We start from the raw sequence: 24,246 nt of genomic DNA, 5'->3' as shown, positions 1-24,246 counted from the left end.
TATAAAAAGAATTTTTTTTAATATGGAAAACTTTTTTTTTTTAAGATTTTATTTATTCATTTGAGAGAGAGAGAGCATGAGCAGGGGGAAGGGCAGTGGAGAGGGAGAAGTAGGCTTCCTGCCAAGCAAAAAGCCCAATGTAGGGCTCCGATCTAAATCTAAAAATCTAAATGTGAGACCTGAAACCATAAAAATCTTAGGAGACAAAACAGGCAGTAACTTCTTTGACATCGGTCATAACAACTTCTTTCCAGATATGTCTCCTGACGTAAGGGAAACAAAAGCAAAAATAAACTATTGGGACAACATCAAAATAAAAAGCTTCTGTGCAGTGAAAAGAAACAATCAACAAAACTGAAAGGCAACCTACAGAATGGGTAAAGATATCTGCAAAAGACATATCCAATTAAGGGATAGTATCCAAAATCTATAAAGAACCTAAAAAACTTAAAACTGCAAAACCAAATAATCCAATTAAAAATAAGCAGAAGAGGGCGCCTGGGTGGCTCACTGGGTTAAGCCTCTGCCTTCGGCTCAGGTCATGATCTCAGGGTCCTCGGATCGAGTCCCGCATTGGGCTCTCTGCTTGGCAGGGAGCCTGCTTCCTCCTCTCTCTCTGCCTACTTGTGATCTCTCTCTGTCAAATAAATAAAATCTTTAAAAAAAAACAAAAAAAGAGCAGAAGACATGAACAGACATTTTCTCAAGGAAGAACTATAGATGGCCAACAGATACATGAAAAGATGCTCAACAACACTCATCAGGGAAATGCAAATTAAAACTACAATGAGGTATCATCTCACACTTCTCAGAATGGCTAAAATTAACAACACAAGAAACAACAGGTATGGTGAGGATATGGCGAAAAAAATGGGCCCTCATGCACTGTTGGTGGGAATGCAAACTGGTGCAGTCACTGTGGAAAACAGTAAGGAGGTTCCTCAGAAAGTTAAAAACAGAACTACCTCATGATCCAACAATCATATTTCTGGATATTTACTCAAAAAAAGACAAGAACACTAATTCAAAGGGATACATGTACCCCTATGTTAATTGCAGCATTAATTATAATAGCCAAGATATGGAAGCAGTCCAAGTGTCCATCGATTGATGAATGGATAAAGAGGTGATGTATATACCTACAATGGCATACAGTCATAAAAAGAATGAAATCTTGCCATTTAAAAGGATATGGATGGAGCTAGAGTATAATGCTTAATAAAGTAAGTCAGAGAAAAATAAACAGCATATGATTTCACTTGTCTGTAAAATTAAGGAAACAAGCAAAGGTTAAAAACTGAGAGACAGAGAGACAAATCAAGAAACAATTAGAATAAACTGTTGGTTACTGGGCGGGGGTGGGAGGAGAATAGGTGAAACAGGTTATGGGGAACGAGGAGTGTACTTGTGGTAAGTAGAGTGATGTATGGAAGTGCTGAATTATTATACTGTACACTTGTAACTAATAAAACACTGTTATGTTAACTACATTAAAATAAAAACTTGAAATCTTTTTTTAAAAAAGATTTTACTTATTTATTTCAGAGAGAGAGAGAGAAGGCCTGGGAGCTAAGGGAGGGGCAAAGGGAAAGGGAGAGGCAGAGTATCTCAAGCGGACTTCTGAGGAGCTTGATCTCAGGACCCTGAGACCATTACCCGAGCTGAAAGCAAAAGTTAGCTGCTTGCTTAACTGACTGAGCCACCCAGGTACTTCCAGAAGGACTAGCCTCAGAGTAGCAGATTAATTCTTTATTCTTGTATATAACAATTTCCTAAGTGCCATACTGAATTCCTTGGGCAATTCATCCTTCCTTTCTACTACCCAAGCACAAACTGTGGTGTAACTTTCTTTATGGGGTGCCTGAGTGGCTCAGTCATTAAGCATCTGCCTTTGGCTCAAGTCATGATCTCAGGATCCTGGGATCAAGCCCAGCATCGGGCTCCCTGCTCTGGCGGGAAGCCTGCTTCTTTCTCTCCCACTCCCCCTGCTTGTGTTCCTTCTCTCGCAGTGTATCTCTGTTAAATAAATAAATAAAATCTTTTAACAAATAAATTAAATAAATAAACAAACACTGCAATCCCAAAGAACAAGGGTTAGTTCTATTCATGCCAATAAAGGGGCATACCTTGTTAATAATAAAGATTATTACAAAAGCAGGATTTTAGCATTATGAGATCCAAAGAGGATCAATTACCTATGTCCTAAATTTCATAAATGTTTTTGCAATTCAGATTTTTAAGCTTAAACACAACAGGACTATATAATCATTTAAAAAAATTATATCAGGTTATACACCAAACTTTGCTGCCATTCATTTAATAAAATTTGAGTGCTTGGAGCGAAAGCAGTAAATAAACAGACATGGTCCCTGCCCTCAAAGGGTCTAGATTCAGGGAAGAAAGAAAGAAAAAAAAGGTAAAGCATTTGCAACTTTATATTGGTTGCAGGTTGTGAAGGGTAGATAATAATCTTCTGGTTTCCATATACCCGTGTTGTTTGATTTGTTCCAACACACCTTATTCATGATAAAAAAAAAACAACCCACAAAGTAGCAAAGTAATAAAAGATACAAGTTATACATACTCATTACAGAGAAATTAAAAGATATACCTATATAAATAGAAAATGAAGTCCGCCTGGGGACACCTGGGTGGCTTAGTCTGTTAAGCAGCTGACTCTTGGTTTCAGCTCAGGTCATGATCTCAGGGACCAAACTGTGTTCAGTGGGGAGTCCCTTGAGGATATGAGGGCCCGCCCTCCCTCCCTCCTTCTCCCCTCTCACCCAATTGCATGCTCTCTTTCTCAAATAAATAAGTAAATCTTTAAAAGAAGATTCTTGCCTGTCATTCTATCATCCTCATATCACTTATTCACATTCTGATGAAAATTCTCTTAAACTTCTTTTTAGGATAGTGATGCACAAGCATATATGTAATATAAACATGGGCTTATATTTCATGCTGCTTTTTTATAGCCTGCTTTTTCCATTTAGTATTAGAAATATTTTTCGGGATGTGTCCAGATCTACAGTATTATTTCTCAACAGTGTGGCTTTCTACTTTGGGAAGTTTAAGGTTTAAGACAGACAATAACAGACATCTTCATTTTTTTCTACATTTAAAGTTCATGGATTATATAACATTAGCTGAATTAAAAAACAGGTAACTCTTCAATATCACAGATCTGTGCATTACTTAGGGCTCAGCATTAATTAAGATTTCTGGGCCAAAGTTGGACACGTAGTCAAATCAAGCAGCCAACTCATTTTTACTTTTTACTGCAAACCCCTAACTTAAGAGAACTTTCCCACTTCACTATGGTTAGCCACCTAGGCTACCCCTAAAAGTTACACCAAAAAGAAATTATTGTATATTTGTAATATTAGAAAATAACAGTATAATGGTGTGCCTGGATGGCTCAGTTGTTAAGGGTCTGCCTTGAACTCTAGTCCTGATGCCAGGATCCTGCCCTGCCTCGGGCTCCCTGCTCAGTCTCCCTGCTTGTATTCCCTCCCTCGTTCTCTGTCAAATAAATAAATAAAATCTTAAAAAAAAAGAAAGAAAGAAAGAACAGTATAATAAACTAAGACAAAACCCATGAAATCAAATTAGTTTAGTTCTCTTTAATAGCGAGGCTTACTTGGGGGGGATAAGGAGGTAGATGAGGATGTCCAGAAATGAGAAAGTAACTTCTATGGCTATTTCAAAGCTTTAAGTGAAGTTAGTAGAACCAACTCTCTATTAACATCAGTCACGATTTAAATTTATACTTAAAAGTTTCCTTTCCCTTCATACTGTTGTATTATTAGCACTTGTCACACTTATTAGCAAAGACTGAGGCTTTTTTAATCTCATAAACCAGAGAGGAAAGAAGGAAAGGGAAAAAGAAGAGATATTCTGGTAATGCTACTATGTAAGAGTTGGAAGTAGAGGAGGGAAAGGTAAGGGACTTTTTTTTTATTTTAAAGATTTTATTTATTTATTTGACAGAGAGAGAGAGACAGACAGAGACACATGCCGAGAGAGGGAACACAAACACAGAGAGTGGGAGACCCTGGGATCATGACCTGAGCAGAAAGCAGACACTTAAGGACTGAGCCACCCAAGCACCTGGTAAGGGACTTTTGAAGTATGTATTTAGAATTCATGATGCATTCACACTTCAGCTAATCTCAGTTGTGAATGAGCAAAGGGAAGAGAAAGTCAACTCCATGATTCTCCAGGAAGAAAAAGACAATTCAAGAGGCAGCACTGCTTTAAAGACCGTAACAGAAACAAAGACAAAAAGAGTACAGTTTTATGCCAAATTCACATGTTGATGTGATAAAAACATTTAGTAATTTATAAAAATGAAATTCTCACTTACTGACAATTTCCAGAATTCTAATTTTATCTAATACTAAAAATCTACTCTAGCCCACCAATATCTTTACTGTTTTTCTGAATACATCACGTCACATGGAGTTAACTTCCTCCATGACATCTTAGGTAGCATTCTGAAAACTCTAACATACTAAACTGTATGTCTATTTCTTTCTTTTTGAGTAACTATTTCCCTAATTAGTTTAGGTGTGTACTTTTAGATCATGAATTAAGGACAGAGGCTATTACTACTTTTAAAAATTTAACTTCCACCTCCAAAAGTTAGCATTAGATGAACTTCAAGGAATTTGATCTCCCCAGTTTTTGAGAAGCAGAGAAAAACATGCAACCAGGCAAAACCTTCCAGGAATACGATGTTATGCTTTCTGGACCTAGTTAGTGCCCTATATAGTCAAAGAGGCAGAAAAGCTTTTTTGTTTTTATTTTTTATTTTATTTTTTTAAAGAAGAGTATGGGCATGAGAGTAGGGGAGAGAGGGAGAGAGAAATCTTAAAGGCTTGATCTCAGGACTCTGAGATCATGACCTAAGCCAAAATCAGGAGTTGGACATTTGACTGACTGAGCCACCCAGGATCCCCTTGTTTGTTTTTAAATAACGAAAAAAAATTACTGAAGACAACTTCTGGCATCTAAAATTTAATTTAATCAGCCTCACTTGCAAAGTTATTACTACACCAGCAGATCATGCCTTCTGTAATGCTTCATTTTTGCCTGTTTCTCACAGACTGAAAAACTGGCTAATGTCCATGTTTAGGCCAAGTCCTGTTCCCTTTCACATGCTAATTTATTTATTGCTTGGACAAGAGTTTCCAAATATAAACCCATTTCACATTTTATAAAATAAAGAATTTGAGTAGTAGTAGAGCATGGGAAGTTGGGAAACTTTATCCTTCAATGGCAGGTTCTGCTTGGCACAATTTCAAGTTATATTCTGGAATACCTGTGTATGTTCTGGTTTTCTTCAGCAACCCAAAAATATGTTCATCAAATCAAGATCTAAATGGGTCATTTCAATTTATTAATATAAGACCTGTCTTGTTCAAGAATCTAAAAAAACGTACTGGTTAGATTTTTTTTAAAATTTATTTATTTATTTATTTTATTTGACAGGCAGAGATCACGAGTAGGCCCAGAGGCAAGCAGAGGGGAGCAGGAGCAGGCTCCCTGGTGAGCAGAGAGCCTAATGGGATGCCTGGCTCTATCCCAGGACCCTGAGATCATGACCTGAGCCCAAGGCAGAGGCTTAACCCACCGAGCCCACCCAGGCACCCCTGTACTGGTTAGATTAAAATTACAAACATATGTACTGTTAGGGTTGTGTCATTTATTACTTTGAATATACATGTGTATTTGAATATAGTAGGTGGTATTTCTACTAGAATCTTACTTCATTTCCAGGATTCTGAACCCAAATGGGGAGCATAAGTGGATTACAATTCATTAAAAGATAAAGAAATCTTTTCTTTTTCTTGCAAAAGGCTGAGTTCACTGACAAATAATTAACATTATACTTACTTTCACATAAACATAGCTTAAGTTTTGAGGACCAGAGACAACGTAGTAATATGCTAACATTTCATTTCCAAGCTTTATTCTCGTTTTAAATGTTCTCAAACCATATTTTCCTTCATCCCTTTCTAGTAACTTCTTGTACACATGGTAATTCTTTTGTTGTTGTTGTTTTTAAGATTTTATTTATTTATTTGACACAGAGAGAAATCACAACTAGGCAGACAGGCAGGCAGAGAGAGAGGGGGAAGCAACCTCCCTGCTGAGCAGAGAGCCTCATGCTGGGACTTGATCCCAGGACCCTGAGATCATGACCTGAGCCAAGGCAGAGGCTTAACCCACTGAGCCACCCATGTGCCCCACACATGGTAATTCTTTTTTTTTTTCTTTCTTTTTTTTTTTTTAAAGATTTTATTTATTTGACAGACAGAGATCACAAGGAGGCAGACAGGCAGAGAGAGAGGAGGAAGCAGGCTCCCTGCCAAGCAGAGAGCCCGACTTGGGGCTCCTGGGATCACGACCTGAGCCGAAGGCAGAGGCCTTAACCCACTGAGCCACCCAGGCGCCCCACACATGGTAATTCTTTAATAAACATCCCTTCAATGAATCTGAACTTCATTATTATGCTACCTTTGACCCTATCTCAAAAAACTAAGTTGTTTTGTTTTCTTGTTTTATCAGTAACAGACAAACCACAGTAGAGTATTAAAGTTGAGTATTGTCTAGAGTCAAATCATTACCCACCATTCTTCAATGTATATCTGAGAAGTTTTTTTGTTTTTTGTTTTAAGATTTTATTTATTTATTCCCAGAGAGAGAGAGTGAGCACAGGCAGGCAGGCAGCACAGGCAGGCAGAGAGGCAGCAGAGGCAGAGGGAGAAGCAGGCTTCCCGCCCGGCAAGGAGCCTGATGTAGGACTCGATCCCACGACACTGGGATCATGACCCAAGCCAAAGGCAGCCGCTTAACCAACTGAGCCACCCAGGTGTCCCTATCTGGGAAGTTTTAAAATTTAATTTTATTTAAAGTCAATTAATTAACATATAGGATATTATCAATTTCATAGGTAGAGTTCAGTAATTCATTAGTTTTATATAACACCCAGTGCTCATTACATCACATGCCCTCCTTAATGCCCATCACCTTGTTACCCCATCCCACCTTCCCCTCCAACAACCCTCAGTTTCTTTCCTATGGTTAAGAGTCTTCTGGGTGCCTGGGTGTGTGGCTCAGTTCTTAATCTCCCTTCAACTCAGATCATGATCCCAGGGTCCAGGGATCAAGGCCTGCATAGGGCTCCCTGCTTCTCCCTCTCACACTCCCCTTGCTTATATTCCCTCTCTTGTGTTATTTTTCCCTCCCTTCCTCTATGCTCTTCTGTTTTCTTAAATTCCACATGAATGAAATTATATGGTATTTGTTTTTCTCAGACTGACTTATTTCCCTTAGCATAACACCCTCTAGTTCCATCCATGTCACTGCAAGATATCTTTTATTTTGATGGCTGAATAATTAATATTCCCTTTGTGTATACATATCATATTTTCTTTAACCACTCATCTGTCCATGGACATCTGGGCTCTTTCCATAGTTTGGCTATTGCAAACATGGAAAACTTTTAGAAGATATTCATAGCTGCTAAAGATGTAGCAAAAATAAGTCCGCATTATTACCTCAAAATATACTAGGTTAAACTTAAATATGGGATGCCTGGCTGGCTCAGTCGGTTAAGCATCTGCCTTCAGCTCAGGCTGCGATCCCAGTCCTGGAATTGAGTCCCACATTGGGCTCCTTGCTCTCCCTCTGCCTGCCACTCCCCTGCCTGTCTTTCTCTCAGACAAATATATAAAATCTTTAAAAAACAAAAACAACCAGGGCGCCTAGGTGGCTCAGCTGGTTGGGCAACTGCCTTTCCATTCAGGTCATGATCCTGGAGTCCCACACTGCACTCCCTGCTCAGCAGGAAGTCTGCTTCTCCCTCCAACCTTCCCCCTCATGCACGCTCTCTCTCTCTCAAATAAATAAATAAAATCTTAAAAAAAAAAAAACAAAAAACTTAAATAGCTGCCTTAATTGCTGACAAGACTATATTGTCTTTTAAAATAATTATCAGTTCCTTTATTAGAAATATTCAATTTTCAAAGGAGTGTTTTTATTTTCCTGGGAACTATAGTTATCGTTAAACCATCTGTTTTCCCTCTACTAACTTCTCAAGTAGTATTCTAGATGGCAGCAAATACAAACATCACTACACAGTCACAATAGAAAGGACGTGTCTTGGGCACCTTAGTGGCTCAGCTGATTGTCTGCCTTCAGCTCAGGTTATGATACCAGATGCTGAGATCAAGTCCCACATCAGGCGCCCTGCAGGGAGCCTGCTCCTCCCTCTCCCTCTGTCCCTCCCCTCCATTCAGCTTGCGCTCTCTCACACACTCCCTCTCTCTCAAAATAAATAAATAAAATCTTTAAAAAAAAAAAAGAGAAAGAAAGAAAAAAGAAAGAAAGAAAAAGAGAAGATTTGTCTTTCTTTCATTTTTATTTAAGTAATCTCTACACCCAACATGGGGCTCAAATTCACCCATGACTCACATACTCTTCTCAATGAGCCAGTCAGGCACCCCAAGGATATGTATTTCTAATCTCCAGAGCAGGTACTTCAAACCTGAATTCCACTAACCCCATTAAGGATTCGTTCAGCTGAGCAAAATAAAAGCCTGCATCTAATAGAGTGAACTGATAAAGATAACATTGGAAGCAATGTGAAGTATTTTGCTGATTGTATCCAAAAGAGTTGTAAGAAAGTCCTCCAAGTCAATAAAGACACCATCTGGGGCACCTGGGTGGCTCAGTGGGTTAAGCCACTGCCTTCGGCTCAGGTCATGATCTCAGGGTCCTGGGATTGAGCCCCGCATTGGGCTCTCTGCTCAGCAGGGAGCCTGCTTCCTCCTCTCTCTCTGCCTGCCTCTCTGCCTGCTGGTGATCTCTCTCTGTCAAAAATAAATAAAATCTTTAAAAAAAATAAAAAATAAAAAAAATAAAGACACCATCTATTTCATTTAACTTATGGCATTTAAGAGAATTTGGGGGGCACATGGTTAGCTCAGTCAGGGGAGTGTACAACTCTCGATCTTGAACTTTTGAGTTCAAGTCTAGAGCTTACTTTTGAAAGTTTTTAAAAATAAAAAAAAAAACAAAGAATTTTGGAAACCATAATTTTAAGTTATATAAACATATACTTCCTGAATACAAAGGAAAACTATTCTGCCAAAATTTATAGAAATCATCTTACTAGCCCTTAAAATACACAAACATTTTGTTCCCTATCATTTGTGTGGTCAAAATTTATGATTTAGTACACAACAGTCAATGGCCAAACAATTTACATAAACCTGTGATATCATGATTTATATGCTATATTCCATCACAGCTTCTGACCAACCATTCCTATATCAGAAAAGACATATAAAAGAGTTAGGAGGAGTTAGGAGCAGAGGTTTTTAGCCTCTTTGGTGCCACAGATTCCTTTGACAATTCGGTAAAACCTGTCATTATTCTTGTCAGAATGATGTTTTTAAAACATCATTTACAAACATACAATTGTCAAAATATATTTTTAATTGACATGTGCTTTTAAAAATAACAAGTTAGATAAGATCTAGTAGTTGGTCTAATAATCACAGTAACTTTAAAGTAATGATGAGTTTAAACAATTTCAAGTTGGCTGCAACCACTGTATCATGAAAATGATGACAAAGTCACAGGTGCTGCAAAACTACTCATTGCTTGTTGCCTACATTCATAGTCGGAATAACTAGATTTTATGTAGAAGATAATGAGAAGATATAACTTTTTTTCTTCAGCAAGTTCAGAGACCCCCTGCATTCCATTGACCATGGAAGACCAATCTGCAGATCCAGATTAAAAACCGCTGATAGGGGAAGAGAAGAGAGAGTTAATAAAGTAAAACCTCTGAGTCTCAAAACTATATAAGGCAACTCTGAAAAGCCCTGTTAGAAGTACAGTTATCATGATGAACACTGAGTAATGTACAGAACTGTTCAATCACTATATTGTATATCTGAAACTCATAACACTGTTAAATGTATTAGATTTAAAATAAAAACTTAAAAAAAAAAAAAAAGCCCTGTTGCTATCCAACACAGTTTAACACACTAGAGCAGTATTTTCAAGCTTTCATTCACTCAATAATTTTGGTGATTTACACAGTAAGAGCAAAATCAAAGGGGAGAAATATTTTTCAACAAATGATCAAGTATGTAGCTTACAATGCTTGTACATTTTGAGAAACTTCTCCTTTATATGAAGGCTAAGTCACTGTAATCACATCAGATTAGATTTAACAATACTATCAGCTGTGATTAGTACCATAGTAGTAGTAGTACGGAAAACCAACAGAGCTGGACCCTGCTTCTTCTGCCTAAGTCGTCAGTTATACTCCTCAACAGCTGAGCCAGTCTCCCTTTTGGTAGATGTGAACTCCTGCTGTCACTGTGTGCACTGTGACCCCAGAAGAGAAAGCATCATTTCCTTAAGATCAGCATTGCTGGGGGGCCCCTGGGTGGCTCAGGGGGTTAAAGCCTCTGCCTTCGACTCAGGTCATGATCTCAGGGTCCTGGGATGGAGCCCCTCAAGCCCCGCAAGCCCCACAAAGCATCGGGCTCTCTGCTCAACAGGGAGCCTGCTCCCGGCCCCCCCACACCCCCAGGCAAATAAATAAGTAAAATCTTAAAAAAAAAAAAAATCATCATTGCTGTTTCATTACTTCCTTATAGGAAACACAAGGGCTCAAACATCTCAACTATACTAAACTTGGCATATAGATCATTATAAAATGGATCCTATGACCCGGCAAAGAGAAAAAAAAAAATTACAGGGAAAAAAGCATGGAGAAAAATTTCAGTTTGTCAGTGCAAGTTAAAGGAAGAATAACATACAACTCAGAAGGGTAACCTGGCAGTCATATACTGAAAACTTCATCCAGACAAGTATTAAATTTGGTAGGCATTAGAAAACCATGAGAAAATTTTGATTATAGAAATGACATGATCAGAACTGGTAGGACATCAGTTATGGTCGAATAATCTTCAAAAAAGCAGGAAAAAATATACAGTGGAAAAAAGACACACTCTTTAATAAATGGTGCTGGGAAAATTGGACAGCTATGTATGGAAGAATGAAACTCGACCATTCTCTTACACCATACACAAAGATACACTCAAAATGGATAAAAGACCTCAACATGAGGCAGGAATCTATCAAAATCCTAGAGATCATAGGCAGTAACCTCTTCAACATCGGCCACAGCAACTTTTTTCAAGTCACGTCTCCAAAGGCAAAGGAAACAAAAGCGAAAATGAACTTTTGGGACTTCATCAAGATCAAAAGTTTCTGCACAGCAAAGGAAACAGCCAACAAAACAAAGAGGCAACCCAGAGAATGGGAGAAGACATATGCAAATGACACTACAGACAAATGGTCTGATATCCAGAATATATAAAGAACTCCTCAAACTCAACCCTCAAAAAACAGATAATCACATCAAAAAATGGGCAGAAGACATGAGCAGACACTTCTTCAAGAAAGACATACAAATGGCTAACAGATACATGAAAAAATGTTCATCATCATTAGCCATCAGGGAGATTCAAATCAAAACCACACTGAGATACCACCTTACACCACTTAGAATGGCCGAAATTAACAAGACAGTAAAAAACGAGTGTTGGAGAGGATGTGGAGAAAGGGGAACCCTCTTACACTGTTGGTGGGAATGCAAGTTGGTGCAGCCACTTCGGAAAACAGTGTGGAGATTCCTTAAGAAACTAAAAATAGAGCTACCCTATGACCCTGCAATTGCAATACTGGGTATTTACCCCAAAGATACAGATGTAGTGAAGGGCTATCTGTACCCCAATGTTCATAGCAGCAATGGCCATAGTTGCCAAACCGTGGACAAAACCAAGATGCCCTTCAACAGACGAATGGATAAAGATGTGGTCCATATATACTATGGAGTATTATGCCTCCATCAAAAAGGATGAATACTTGGGGCGCCTGGGTGGCTCAGTGGGTTAAAGCCTCTGCCTTCAGCTCAGGTCATGATCTCAGGGCCCTGGGATCAAGCCCCATATCAGGCTCTCTGCTCAGGAGGGAGCCTGCTTCCCTTCCTCTATCTCTGCCTGCCTTTCTGCCTACTTGTGATCTCTGTCTGTCAAATAAATAAATAAAATCTTTAAAAATATTAAAAAAAGAGAGAAGTGAGCTGGGGGAAACTGGAGGGGGAGACAAACCATGAGAGACTGTGGACTCTGAGAAACAAATTAAGGGTTTTGGAGGGGAGAAGGGTGGGCATGGGTGAGGCTGGTGGTGGGTATTAAGGAGAGCATGTACTGCATAGAGTACTGGGTGTGGTGCATAAACAATGAATTTTGGAACACACACACACAAAAATAAAATTAAATTAAATCTTAAAAAAGGAACTGGTAGAACACCATAGAACAGACTGGAGAAGGGGGACGGCAATGATCAGAGGTACAAGGCCACAGCAAAAATCATAGCAGCAGCCAAAACTAGGGAGTAATGATAAAATGAAAAGCGGGGTTGGTGGAGGGAGAGAATGGACACAAGAGATAAGAAGAGAAACTCTGGCACATAGTTGCATTTGGGAGAGCAGGGGGCCCACTAGGGAAGTGTTAAGATGACTCAGAGGTTTTAAGCCTAACTACCTGAAATAATGTACTCAGAAGAAAAGACTAGGTTTGGGGGATGAAGGGAAGTTGAGAACAGGCAGAAATAATGAACCTCAGGTAACATTTTAAGTATGAAATGCCCAAGAGATAACTACAAAAGCAGATCACAGATAAGAGTAATCAATCTCTATATTTAAGGAATTTTAATTCTATATTCCAGTTACAGCTTGAGATTTAGATTTGGTAGTGATTCTACCAGAAATTCCACAAAAGCTATGGGAACAAATAAACTGAAAGAGCAGAGAAGACCAAAAGAGACCCTATCAATGTAAGAATAGAAATTCTAAATATTCCAAATACTAAAAACCATTTGAAATGCTCATATCGAGTGCTAAAAACATTTTAACAAAATACCAACTTTTAAAGAGGCTATATCTTGATACATTTAAATACATTTCTCCAGGGGCACTTGGGTGGCTCAGCGGGGTTAAGCATCTGCCTTAGGCTCAGGTCAGGATCCCTGGGATGGAGTACCACATCCCCACGTCAGGCTCATGGCTCCGCTCCGCGGGAAGCCTGCTTCCCCCCTCCCTCTGCCTGTCACTCACTCAACTTGTGTGCTCTGTCAAATAAGTAAATAAAATCTTTAAAAATACATACATACAGGCCTCAATACATATGATATTCTATTAAATCACACAAACTTTGGGGCACCTGGGTGGCTCAGTCATTAACCATCTGCCTTCGGCTCAGGTCATGATCCCAGGGTCCTGGGATGGAGTCCCCCACTGGGTTCCCTGGGTTCCCTGCTAGGCAGGGAGCCTCCTTCTCCCCCTTCCCCTCCCCCTGCTTGTGTTCCCTTCTCTCTGTCTCTCTCTCTCTCTGTCAAAAAAACAAAAACAAAAACAAAACACACACAAACTTTAACTTGCCCTTACTATTCAAAAACCACTTAGAGGAAGGTAGTTAAAAGGTAACAAACTCCCAGTCATAAGTACTAGATATGTTAAGGTAAAACATGATGACTATAGTTAACACTATTATATTATATATAGGAAGGTTAAGAGAGTAAATTCTGAGTTCTCTTTGAAAGGAAAAAATTTTTTTTGCTCTTTTTATCTGATGAGCTGATGGATAACTAAACTTATTTGTGGCAATCATTTCATAATATATGTTAGTCAAGCCATCATGCTATGTATCTTAAACTTACACAGTAATGTCAATTATATCTCAAAATAAAACTGGGGGAAAAAACCCTATTTTCTACAGAGGTATTCCAGTTAATCAATTAGGAAGGAATGTTAGAGAGGGGTGCTTGGTTGGCTCAGTCAGTTAAGCGCCTGCCTTCCCTGCCTTCGGCTCTGATCCTGATACCAGAGTCCTGGGATCAGCCCCGTATCGGGCTCCCTGCTCTGCGGGAAGCCTGCCTCTCCTTCTCCCCCTGCTTGTGTTCCCTCTCTCTGTGTCAAATAAATAAAATCTTTAAAAAAATAAATAAATAAAAAGATTTTATTTATCTGAGAGAGAGAAAACAAGCAGGAGGAGCAGCAGGCAGAATGAGAAACAGGCTCTCTCCACTGAGCAGGGAGCCACATGTGGAACTTAATCCCATGACCCTGGGATCACAACCTGAGTCAAAGGATGTTTAACCGACTGAGCCACCTAGGCATCCCAAAATAAATAAAAACCTAAAAAAAAAAAGAGGAATATGAGAGAAAGGCCATTTGCAAGCCACTAGTGAAGAAATGGAGCCACACCATTAATTTAGCAGAGTCAGTGATAACCAAAGCCCTCCTGATGGAAATATACATCATCACCTGTGAATTTTATCTGTTCTCTCCTCCACACTGTTCCTACTCTCAGAAATCAAACCTGAACTGATCTAAGCATGCCTGAAGTCTTCAAACTAGCTACTAATTTATACGAAATACAGGGAAGCCAGGGATATGCTGAACTAAAACATGTTAAAACTATTCCAGAGGGACATATTCAACAAAATCCAAAATAAGGGAAACCAGGAAAAATAAGCCGGTTCCTTCAGCAAATTAATGAAAAGAAATGACAAAGGGGGAAACTGCAGATTAAAAGATATAGCAACCAAATGTAATGTGTGACTGTGTTTGGATTCCAAATCAAACAAACCAATTACTTAAAAGCAACCTGGAGTGGAGTGGTGCCTGGGTGGCACAGTTGCCTGAACACCCAACTCTTTCTTGGTTTTGGCTCAGGTCACCATATCAGGGTAGTAAGACGGAGTCCGAGTCAGGCTCCATTGTCCACACTCAGCATGAAGTCTGCCTGACTTCTCTCTCTGCCCCCTCTCTACATGGTTTCTTTCTCTCTCTCAAATAAACATTTAGATCTTAAAAAATTAAAAAACAAACAAACAAACAAAAAACCCTAGGGGTACAATGCCTGGCTGGCTCAGTCAATAGAGCAAGTGACTCTTGATCTTGGGGTCTTGAGCTCAAGCCCTGTGTTGGGTGTAGAGCTTACTTAAAAAAACACAAACACAGAAACAAAAAACAAAAAAAGCCAACTGAGGAAAATTTGAATACTGCCTGGTTATTTGGTTATGTTCATTTTTACATATGAGACAACAGTATGTGGTTATGATTTCCTGGAATCCTATCTTTTAGAGATATACTTAAATATTCATAGACAAATTAATTATACACATATGATTTGCTTCTGAATAACCCAGCAGGTGTAGGGGAGTAGAAAAGGGATAGATAAAACACTGGCTCTCAACTGCGTTTGAAATTTTTTGATAGAAGTTTGTTTAGAGGGGAATAAATAAGAAAAAAAAATCACTATCAATAACACCAACAGAACTACAAAGAGGACAGGAATGGATTTGTTTTATTTCCAAGACTGACAACCTGAGCAGCCCTGGGTTAATCATACAATGTCTTAATTGCCCCCACTGGTTAAATGGAAACAAATCCTATCCAGTAAACCCAACAAAATCGTATTTGGTCAAGCTAGAAAGCTTGGAGATACTTTTAACTCTGGCTGCCCTAGTTTCCCACATCTGTGTGTTCCCCCCTCTCATGTCCTCCCACTACTGTCCATCACTGTGGTCTCACACACTCCCAAAAGCCTCCCTCAGCCTGTTTCCCACATTGTATACAGAATGAAGTTCCTAAAAAGCAAAATACGATCCTCAACTCCACTTCAAACCCTTAAACTGCTTTTGATTAGCTACAAGGCAAGAGTGCTTCCTTAAATTTTTAAGATAGTACCTTCCTTAATTCTTTAAAATGACTTATAAGGCTTTCCATTATCTGATATTATCTCTCTCTCCAACTTCCATCTCTCCCAAATTTCCCTTCTCCCTCTTATGCTTTAGCTTTGGTAAATTCATGCAGTTTTTCCAACGTACCCTGTACTCTGGAGCTTCAGCATTCATTGCTGGAATGCTTTTTCCACCATCACTTCCTGGCTTAGTTAGCTCCTAACCATCAAGTCTAAAAAGTTAAGTAGCATTTCCTCACAGAAGCCTACCCAGATTGCTTCTATACTAGGTTGGGTGTCTTTGCATAAGTATAGAATACACCATTTCGTTCCCCAGGAATCTGTACTTTCTCTATCATAACACTCAGTATTTCTTTATAAAGAGTAGTTGTAGTAACCACTGTTACCAGTCTATCTGGTCTTCAGTTAAACTACAAACTCCAAGAGGAACAGGGCCAGAACCTGTTTATTGCTGAAACCTAAGTCTCTTAGTGCCTAGCAGCTAATAACAAATTGCTGAATACATAAATACCCACAACTCTCTAGTGTGTTTTTCTCACATCCAAGTTCCATCTTCATCTGCTCAAAAACAGACTGACCATATAGGCATTTACAAGGACCTAAATCCGACATAGGGATGCATTATAAAGTGGACTGAAAACACAATGGGAATGAAGGACATAAATTGGGCAAAAGCTACTCCAATATCTATTTTTAGTATAAAATAATTTACATCCATGTTAACAATTTTACAGAAAGCTCAAGAGTGCTGATCTGATTAACAGGAGTCAAAAGACATTAATTCCCACACAAACAACAAGTTTTCATCTAAGATGTTAAGTCACTTAACTTCTCCAATTTCAATTTCCTAATCTGTAAAATAAGGGAATCTGACTAGCGAGTCATTAAGATCTTTTCCAGGATTAATGTTATTTATATGCATTAATATTTAGAAGACAAAAAGACATGTAAAACTATTCAAACACTATCAAATGGTTTCATCCTATGACCTTTTTATCCTTTTTAAAAAATCTGTTTAGGGATGTTATAGCCTATTATGTTAAGCTTACAACCAAACCTTTAAATCTATTCAGCTATAAAAATCTCACAAAATCTCTCCAGACCATTGACTTACATATTTAATAAGAGAAACTGCAATACGATTAAAAAACAGCATTTATCTAAACCCTAAATTACTCAAGTATGTTAAATTCTGAAATAAAACTTACCCATTACCTGTATTAAAGCCTAGATATCTTGAATTCCTGATATTTCCTATGGCAATTTTAAGGCAAAGTTGTACTCCACAGCATAAGACTTGGACTCATATGGGCTCTACTTAACGCCATACTAAAAAGCTGAAGATACGCAGTCTCTAATTCACTCACAGTTCTGGTAAACGACACTGACATTGTTTATTAATGCCTAATTCCTAGTCATACTCTTCCAAACTTGCACACAATACTGAGTTCACCCTATCACGACATTCCACTAGTTACTAAGCCCACATTTGTTTTATCAGGCACTGATATGTGCGCATTTTATTTCGAAACCGGAATAACTTTTAGGAAATAATAAAAAACATTTCAAAACTAGCTATGGTAAAGAGTAGCTCTGTAAACATTCTACTGTTATCAGTAGGCGTCTAGCTCGTAAGCAAATGGTGCAAACCGGCTCAAGCAGAAATCCGTTTGTTTCTTGGTTGAAAATAATTACAAAGTGGTTTCGGCCAGTGCTCGTCACACCAAGTAAGTCGTGACAAAGAAATGAAATGCTAAAATGCACGTGGAAGAAAAGGATGTACTTGGAACAAAACGCGTGCATCTGACCAAGTGTAACGCTATCCTTCAGATCCCTCCCAACAGGGCCGCCTTCAAGACCAGGAGCGCGAGGGCGCTCCAGTCGAGATTCTGCAGCCACAGGTTGAATGACAAAGAGTCCCCGTCAGCACCAGTCCCCGCGTCGGCCAGCTGCACTATTCCCTCCGCAAAGTCCACGCGAACCCTGCAGTCACGTCTTGGCTGCGGGGACTGCGGCTCCCCAAACCACCCTCGCAAGTCACCAGGTGGGGCAAGGATTGGCTGGCCGAGGTTGGGGCGGGCATGCCACGAGTCCAAAATAACTCCCGCCCCGCGTCCCTTCCCTCCGAGCAGAACGCGGCCAGGAGAGCGGGGAGGCACCACGTGAGCCAGCCCCACGTCGTCCCTTTTCCAAATCAAAAGCATCTCTTGAGGAGACTCCTGAACGCTAGGGGAAAAGCTACTTCCCCAAGGTCACCGGCATCCAAACCCAACTCCCCGGCCAGGCCGGTGGCCCGCACCTGACTACGGGGCCGCAGCCCCTCCGGGCGAGGGAAGGCGCTGTACCCATCGCCTCAAGGTCTCCTTCCCCAACGCCGCGTTCCGGTGCTACGCGGCTGCCCGCGGCCACGGTGCCCCCGCCGGGCCGCCTCCCTCCCCCGAGACCCAGGTCTGCGACCCAGTCCCGAGGCCCCCTCCCACCCGCCAGGGCGGCAGAGGCACCGCGGGGTCCGCGCCCAGCGCCGCCGCGGGCCGTTACCCAACTAACCGTTATGCGCGGTTCGCGCCGCCAAGCGTGTACGTGACACGGCTGGAGTCCCGCAGGGCCCAGGGTTCAGGTCGCGTCCTTCGCCAGCTACCTCGTTCGCTCGCTCGGGCACCCACGCGGCCGGCAGGTCACGTCGCAGCTCGCCAGCACTTTGTCGGGCCGGGCCCGCGGGGCTGCCTTATAATCCGCCGGGGCCCGAGCATGCGCACAGGGGGCGGAGTCGGCCCTCCCGGCCGCCGCCCCCTCCCCCCGCATACATACGCCCGAACAGCGACTCGCGCCTCCACACGCTCTCTAGCGCGCGCGCCAGCCCTTCCTCTGGCGCGCGCCGGCGCCCCCTCCCCGCCACGTGACCGGCGGCCCGGCAGGACCCGCGCCTCGCGCCCCCACCTCTGCGGCGTCCGATAGGGCTGCTGCTCTCCTCTGCGGACCTTGGCCCTCGGGTCTTCAGTCCAAGGAGTTCGCGGTGACCTACACGCGTGCGGGACTTCGGTGTCGGCCTCCCCCTCAGTCTCTGGCAGAGAAAAGGGAAAAGCCGCCAAGGACGGATGGGGCGTACCCCCGGGGGCCTGACTCAGGTGTGGGGGGCGACCGGCGCGGGGAGGAGCGGGAAAGCGACTGGAAGTGGAGGGACTGGGCAGAGTGTGAATGGACGCGTGGCCACCTCGGGCCCGGGAAGAGGCCGAAGGGGCGGGCGGAGAGAGCGCGGGCTGCGGCCTCAGCAGAGTTCGGGGAACTCAGGGAAGTCACTCAAACCCTCAGGGCCTGTTTCCTGTTCTCTAAAAAGGCAACCGTAGTAGAACCGACCTCCTGGGCACTTTTGGTGGTTTTGGGGAGAGAACGGATGCAACTTTCTTAATACAGAGCGTCCCCTGCGGCATTTGATGAAGGCTGGGCGTTAAACGCCGAAGTCGGGAAAGCAGAGCAGGTCAGAGTGTGGTGAGACGGGTCCCCGGGGAGGGGCGTATGTTGGAAACACGGAGAAATGAGAATGCAGAGGCCAAGTTTTTGTGGACACAGAATGTTGGGGACAGGATATAAATACAGCCAGCAGTTTTGAGGAACTGATTATGTACTTAGCAGTTCACCTGAATTACCATCATAGCCTTATGAGGTAGGTAACTATTCTTAACATTTCACAAATAAGGGGCTGGAGGTTCAGAGAGGTTAAGTAACTTTGCAGAGGTCACAGAGAAAGTGAGCAACATCCAAAGTCAGACTCCAGAGCCTGATTTTGTTCTCACAGCCATTGTAGGTTCTTGAGCAAGACCAGACACTGGAGTCTATCAGTTTAGGTGATCAGGTTGAATAATCATGAGGTGTCTCTTATGTTGGCTTTTGGGAAATACCAAAAATGTATGAAGGCTCCTGCCTTCAAGGAGTTTACAAGTTCTTTGGAGGGATTGAGTGAGGCAGAAGAAATCAACCAACATTTGAGGACCACTTACTGTTGGCCCCAACCCTGCCCCCTCTGCCCTTAATTCTCACTGCCCTGTGAGGTTGGCCTTAAGGTTTTGTGTTGCAAATGAAGAACTGTGATTGAGGAGTGGGGATTGAGGCATCAGGCTCTGAGATGTAAGTGTGCTTTCCCTTCACCCACTGTGCCTGGTTCACACAAAAGAACGTTTTCCATAATAGTTCAACACCTCAGAAGGCTGTCCAGAATCTGTCGCCAGGCAGTGCATAGGAGTAGTAACTGCTTTTCACCTTTAATAAATGCAGAGGATTCCAGCAGGGCTTTAGGATTGTTAGGGTGGTAACAGCATTCATGGTAGATGATAGGAGAACGGGTTTGGGGAGGCAAAATGGCACTAGTTCAGACTTGGGCCTATGAGGCCCAGAACTGTAAAATGTAGTAGGAAGTGGTAGAATAAGTTGATTCCCAGGAAACCTGGAAAAAAGGCCTTTATAGGAACAAAGTACCATAGATTTATAATATCAACCCATGTCTCAGTTCCAGTTTTGATACTTTGCACTTACAAGCTCTTTATCCTTAGGCAAATTATTTTGCTCTCCAAGTCTCATTCTGTGCTCTGTAAAACAAGGATAATACCTACCTCATAGGGTTTTTATGATAACAAAAATAGTATTTTACTTAAGTGTCTGGCATATAGTGAGCATTAAATAATTGTATAGTCATGGAAAACCATGAAACTCAATCCTTAAGATTAATCCTAAAAGCACTTCACTTGAATAGACCCCCTTCCAGGGCCCTAAGAGGAACCCTTACAGTGTGTTCCCAGGATTATGTTAGTGCTTTATTGTAATTTTGTATTCCTTTTCTTGAAAATGCCCACCAAAATTGTATAAACTTCAGGCTCCACAAAATCTGGATCTGCTCCTACTAGGAACGGTAGCGTTGTGGAAAGAGTATAGACTTTGGAATCGGAAGGTTTGTTTCCTTAACTTACTATCTGTGTCACTTTGGACAATTCATTCATTGAACTCTTCTGGGCAGGCCAGGTAAACTGAATATAATAGCTACCAGCCTGAGCTGTTAAGATAATAATCAAGTAAGAGTATTTGCAGAAGGGGTTGGTAAATCTTGGAAAGCACTCTACAGGTGTTTGTGATTAATAATATAATTTGTTCATAAAGTGCATAAGAGGGAAAGATCAAAAGCAAGAGAAAGGTTCTCAGCCTAAAAGTAGAAATAGGATGGGTGGGGTGCCTGGATGGCTCAGTGGGTTAAAGCCTCTGCCTTCGGTTCAGGTCATGATCCCAGGGTCCTGGGGTCGACCCCCCTGCCCCCAGATGGGCTCTCTGCTCAGCAGGGAGCCTGCTTCCTCCTCTTTTCTCTCTCTGCCTGCCTCTCTGCCTACTTGTGATCTCTGTCTGTCAAATAAATAAATAAAAATAAATAAAATCTTAAAAAAAAAAAAAAAAGAGGGCACCTGGGTGGCTCAGTGGGTTAAGCCGCTGCCTTCGGCTCAGGTCATGATCTCAGGGTCCTGGGATCGAGTCCCACATCGGGCTCTCTGCTCTGCGGGGAGCCTGCTTCCTCCTCTCTCTCTCTCTGCCTAGTTGTCTGCCTACTTGTGATCTCTGTCTGTCAAATAAATAAAATCTTTAAAAAAAAAAAAAAAAGAAATAGGATGGGTGAGCTGGCAAAACTGATGAAATGATACAGGTAGAAGTCTTGGTTTTCTCCAGATTTTTTCCTGATTAATTCATGAAACACTGAAGAAATAAACTAGTAAGCACAGGATCCGAAATTTAGAGCTGAGAGGAAGTTTAACAGAATGGAAATTAAGGCCCAGAGGAGCTAATTATTCTGAGGCCACTTGTCTAATAAATGGTATGATCAGAAGAACCAGCTCTCCAGGCCCTAGGTTTTCTACTGTACCAAGTGTGTTGTTATTTGTTTGTCTTTTGGGTTTTTTTTTTTTGAAAGGCTGTCCCTTTTTTGCCCTTAAGATTTTATTTATTTATTTAAGAAAGAGCACCGGCAAGATTAAAGGAGTGGGAGGAGCAGAGGAAGAGGGACAAGCAATTCTGCAATGAGGGCACAGGCTGGATCCCAGGACCCTGAGATCATGACCTGAGGCGAAATCAAGAGTTGGTCACTCAGCGAACTGAGCCACCCAGGCGCTCCCTAAGTGCGGTTTTTTAAGATAAAAGCGTTTCACCACGGAGTCTTTCAAAATCATTATCTCAAAACCAGAGAAGGCATGATGCTCTTTAGTGGCTTTCGGCTTTAGCATGAAATTCCCCAAATTCACTTTCCTGTTTTAAAGGCTGATAGACTGAATGATCCATGGGTAATCTGCTCTTGGCAAGCTTGTAAAGTGAGCAAAACTTCTAAAGATTCTAAAGTAAGAGTTTTAACCTCAGAAATTAGTAATGGGATGAGAAATACAAATGCAAAAAGTTTGAAAATTTGTAACGATTAGTTATTATTTAAGCTGAGTGAGTTACCCAGTTGCTTTATCTAGAAAAGAAAAACAATAAAATTAGAGTGTATTTGCTCTGGAATTCAAATATTTCACTTACATTCTCTTAATTATTCCACCATTTCTATGGTGGAAGATGCTGTTATCCTCATTTCACTAACACCAAACAAAGCAAGAAGAGGTTTTTTAAAAACACAGTAATACTTAATTGATTAAGAATACTTCCCCATTTATAATTTGTAATATCTCAAAGGGGAATATGGAAAATGAAATTTGCTTTTGTACCATGTATGAAAAAAAGAGTTTGCTAAGCAGATACCTAGCATAAAGAAGATAATGTCAATGCTAAAATTAAAGTAGGGAACTCTTGGGCCACCCGGCTGGCTCAGTCAGTCCATGGGGCATGTGACTCTGGATCTCCGGGTTGTGAGTTTGGGCCCCATGTAGGACATAGAGATTACTTAAAAATAAAATCCCGGGTGCCTGGGCGGTGCAGTCAGTTAAATGTCTGACTCTTGATTTTGGCTCGGGTCATGAAATCAAGCCCTGCATTAGCCTCTATGCTCAGCACGGCATCTGTTTGAGATTCTCTCTCCCTCTCTCACTCGTGCAATTGTGCGCTCTCTTTCTCAAAGAAATAATCTTTAAAAAAATATAATCTTTAAAAATAATAATAATGAACTCTTTCATTCAGAATATCTCATATTTTATGTCCTTTATCAGTGTAGTCCTGCTGCATCCTAAGGGCCAAGTCTAGATCTAAGATGAATTTGATACCCTTTGAAGGAAGACTAACTCAGTGTTGGTGAGATGTATTTCAGGCCTTGTCCTGAGCTTTCCCCATCTTCCCTTGGCCCTTCTTGCCCTGTTTTGACCCTTCACGTATCTCAACAGCCTGCAGTTTGGCATCCTAATCAGTTAGCTTCTTTGGCTCTTTGCTGGCAAGAGATGATTTGGTTAAAACAGTCAAAGCAAACTGCTGCATATGAAGAGAGCCTCAGCAATTTAGTAGAAAACAAAAATACTCCCAATAGTAATTTACTTAATATGCCAAATTGGTCAAAAATGATTATATCCATCTGCTGACTTTTTGTATGTGTGGTAGTTTTGGTGGCCAGAGATTTGCTTTTCTACTTATTTAAGTCTTCGAGAATTTTTTTGTGAAAAAATATGTGTTTTTCCAGGAATCATACTGTCCTACGTTTACTAGTACACATATGCTAATTGTAATTACACGTGTACTAATTGTAATTACACATGTACTAATTATGTGTACTAATTGTTTACTACATTTTTTAATATTTGCAATGGCTTTGATAGTAAAGGACATTTATATTTTTTTTAATAATTGTCTGAAGTTGAGATTAAAAAGCCTGCAAATTTGGGGGAACACCTAAAAAATTATGATAAACTCATGCTAATACTTAAAGACTTTAAAGTCTTAAGAGACTTAAAGACTTTAAAGGTTGCAAAACAATCCATGTGAGTAAAAAGTACCAAGAGTATTCCTTTTGACCTGTTTATCCTCTAATTCAGTTTGTTTCAAGCAAATTGCCTAAGGCTCTATTTGTATATGGCAGTACAGTTCCCATATCATCACTCCATTCCTGGTCTGAAAAAGCTTATGTCCTGCTTATTTCTGCCAGCACAGAGACAGTTTTGGCCTCTGCCCTATGTAACCTATATCATTATTTAGGATCTTTACTGGCAAGCATTCCTTCTAGGCATGGTCCTACATATTTTCCAGACCTACCTCCTTGACCCTGGCTAACCCTAAGCTCCTTCCTTTTACTTTTTCTCCCTCCTTCCTTCCTCCTTACTTGCCCATCTTTGGTATTCTAGGCAGATGGGGGGGGCATTGGAAATAATAATAATGATAAATTGATGATAGCTAGGACTTACGAAGTGCTTACTATATGCCAGGCATTGATCTAAGCACTTTACGC

The 24,246-nt window shown here is 41.0% G+C and overlaps 1 protein-coding gene across 4 annotated transcripts in view; it reads right to left on the bottom strand.

The window, feature by feature from the left end:
* Positions 1-24,246, bottom strand: part of SLC16A1 (solute carrier family 16 member 1) — a 56,383-nt gene that overhangs the window by 29,156 nt on the left and 2,981 nt on the right. Inside the window, exons 2-3 of one of the 4 annotated variants that reach the window (XM_032301452.1) lie at positions 18,798-18,921; positions 18,408-18,584 (exon numbers count right to left, since the gene is read on the bottom strand). The exons of 1 other annotated variant lie outside the window; for it this stretch is intronic. The gene's annotated coding sequence lies outside the window, so the exon portion shown is untranslated. Of the gene's footprint in view, positions 1-18,407; positions 18,585-18,797; positions 18,922-24,246 lie in introns of those variants that run through there. 2 more of the 4 variants (XM_032301453.1, XM_032301454.1) reach the window with 2 other exon arrangements.

The sequence above is a fragment of the Mustela erminea genome, chromosome 10, assembly GCF_009829155.1.
Source record: "Mustela erminea isolate mMusErm1 chromosome 10, mMusErm1.Pri, whole genome shotgun sequence".
Lineage (NCBI taxonomy): Eukaryota > Metazoa > Chordata > Mammalia > Carnivora > Mustelidae > Mustela > Mustela erminea.
This window is presented reverse-complemented; position numbering and strand designations above follow the sequence as displayed.